This window comes from Muscardinus avellanarius, assembly GCF_963383645.1.
Source record: "Muscardinus avellanarius genome assembly, chromosome: 5".
NCBI classification, from domain to species: Eukaryota; Metazoa; Chordata; class Mammalia; order Rodentia; family Gliridae; genus Muscardinus; species Muscardinus avellanarius.
Window position 1 is genome coordinate 113,998,273 of NC_137790.1, and position 2,811 is coordinate 114,001,083.

At 35.8% G+C, this 2,811-nt stretch overlaps 1 protein-coding gene across 1 annotated transcript in view; it reads left to right on the top strand.

The window, feature by feature from the left end:
* Window positions 1-2,811, top strand: part of B3GALNT1 (beta-1,3-N-acetylgalactosaminyltransferase 1 (Globoside blood group)) — a gene marked incomplete at its 3' end in the record, with an annotated part of 569,595 nt that overhangs the window by 384,762 nt on the left and 182,022 nt on the right. The gene's annotated exons all lie outside the window — the stretch shown is intronic.

Consider the following 2,811-nt stretch of genomic DNA (forward strand, 5'->3'; position numbering starts at 1 on the left):
TGAGAATGGAACCCAGGGGCATTCTACCTCCAAGCTAAACCTCCAGCCCAGTTTTATTCTTTATTTCAAAACAAGGTCTAAGTTGCAGAAAGCCTCAATAAATAGCTGAGGCTGTCCTTGAACCAAGATCCTCCTTTCTCCACCTCTCAAGTATTGGGATTACAAGCATGAACCACCATGCTGGGCTTAATTGTATTTATAAATTTGGTTATTAATAAATACAAGCCATCCCAACCTATATCCACTCTGGGACAAAACTAAAAGTGTAGGACCCACAAGCTTCTTAAGTATGGGAACCATACTCTAAAATGGTAGATTATCAAGGTTGCTTAAATCCGTATAAACTCTTGGATTAATACCCTCCTTTCTTGCTCCTTTGCCTTGTTACAGCCGTTTTTTCTTTCTTTCTTTTCTTTTTCTTTTTTTTTTTCTGTAAAGAATAAGTTTTTACACTGACAAAGATAAAAATAAAAAATAATACTGCAGGGCACAGAAATATTTGTAATTCCAGCAATGCAAGAGACAGAGGATTCAAGTTCAGGACCAGCTTGAGCAACTCAGTAAAACCCTAGTCTAAAAATAAAACTTTTTAAAAAGGCTAGGGGAGAAGCTCAGTGGTAGAGTACTTACCTAATATATGTGAGGCTCTGGGTTTAATCCCCAGCACTGCAAATAAACAAGACTAAAGAGAGTAGGAAATAAAAATTTTCAGGCAAATATCATGACACGCACTTACCTAACAACTCCACTTTGGAAAATTAAATGAAATACTTTCTCATGTAAATATGACAAAGATGCAGATACAGTCATTTCAAAGACACAAAACAGGGGAAGGCTGTTTTTATTCTCACTTTTCAAAACCTTGAAATGAATTACAAACAAGAATTTTCTGTGGTCATTCTCACCTATTAAGAGTTAAGCCATCCCTACCAGTTTATCAGTAAGAATAACTTTGAAAGCCACAACTCCAACTGAATATGCAGTTATTGCCATAGAAATTCAGGCCATAAATTACAACTTCAAAATCAGGCAGCTTAATCTTCAAAATGGAAAACATCCCATTTGGCATGTGCTCATCTCAGAGCACCTAGTTTGGCATATTTAATAAGTACAATTACAGAAAGACATTCAGAACACATTAAAACCCTGGTCAAGTGTTGCCTTAATGAGCTTGTGTGGGATAAAAGACAGTAGTGAAAGCTAGATACCTTTCATGCTGGATTAGCAGCAGAAGTCTTACTTCTCTAGACCTAAAGCTTAAGAAGCTTTCTAAAAAGATTTATGAATGTTCACAATGATGGTGCCAATGTTCTGAATGTACTAGAAATCCTGAGTTCCCATAATCACATATGCACTGATGAAGAAACGACAGTGTTGTGAGATCCTTGGTGGAACAAACTCACTTTTAGTCCTGTGAAATGAACACAAGGGATTCTACCTCTGAGATATGCCCCTAGCCCTTTTATATTTTCAAACAGGATCCTACTAGTTGCCGGGGCTGCCCTCAAATATGCAATCCTCTTGTCTCAGCGCCCAAGTACTGAGCATACAGGTGTGCACCACCACACCTTACTCACACTTTTATCTTGACCACAGCTCTTTACCTCAGTTCTCCACCATTACCCCTGTGCTCAGGGTGGTTATCCATTGATGAGATCCCAAGAGTCTCAGTTCTAGATACTCAATACAGTATCTCACGTGGTTATCAAATACCAAAACTGGAAGCCACTGGATAAGAATAGGGAAAGCTGTCCATTTTGCCTTAAGAAGAATTTGCAAAGCTCTTCTTTCAGATGTGCAAATTATCCCTCATTTAAATCTGACTCATGGTTTTATAAAGTAATGCCTCATTTTATTATTTTATTATCACCTATATGATGGAATCTAATATTCTTTTTGATGGTGGTATATGTTCAAGATGGAAACCTAAAAAACTGCTTCCTTCTCAATTTGTAAACCAAAATTTCCAGAGCAAACTCCTTGATATGACAGACACTTTTATGAAATAAGCAGGCTATTGCCATAAGCTGTTGTCCCAAGTAAAAATAATAAAAGAGCTATTGTTTAACCTTTAAATAATTTGTCTACTTGCTGCAAATCTCTAAACATTTAAAATATTTCTATTATAAATAAATATAAGATAACCCTCAACATAAAAGCTTTTGCAAGGCTGGGATGTAGCTCAGTGACAGGGTGCCTGTGTAGCAAGTTCGAGGCCCTGGGTTTGATTCCCAGCATGCAAAGAAAAGAAAAAGAAAAAATATTTTGAAAAATGTAATTTTATTAAGAAGTAAGACTCCTGAATGTCCAATGATAAACTGAACTCCAATTTCCCTATCCCAAGGGCACAAAAATGATCTAAAGTGAATCAAAGTGCATAAGTTCATGTGAAAAATGATCTTTTATATGCCCTCTGCATATGCTCATAAAGCAGTCAAAAGAGAAAGAATGTAAAAGCTTATTTTATGCTTGAATGTTTAATGAACATCCAAGGAATCAAAACATTTAAATCCAGCAATGCGGTATGGAAAAATACTACAGTGCTTTAAACAGAAAAAGCAAAGTGATAAAAATTATACATATAAAATGGCCTAAATATCAGTAAATAATTACATTCCCTCTAATCTTTTATACCTAAAACTTTAAAACCATCAGATTATTTTTAGTACTTTGAGGGAGCAATAAAATTTGTCATTTATTCAGGTTTAAAACAAATTCCTTTCAAAATATGGACGCACAGAAGGAATACACAGTAGAGATGATTTTGTCCAACTTCCTAGCCCAGACACGCCAGTCTATAACATGATCTCA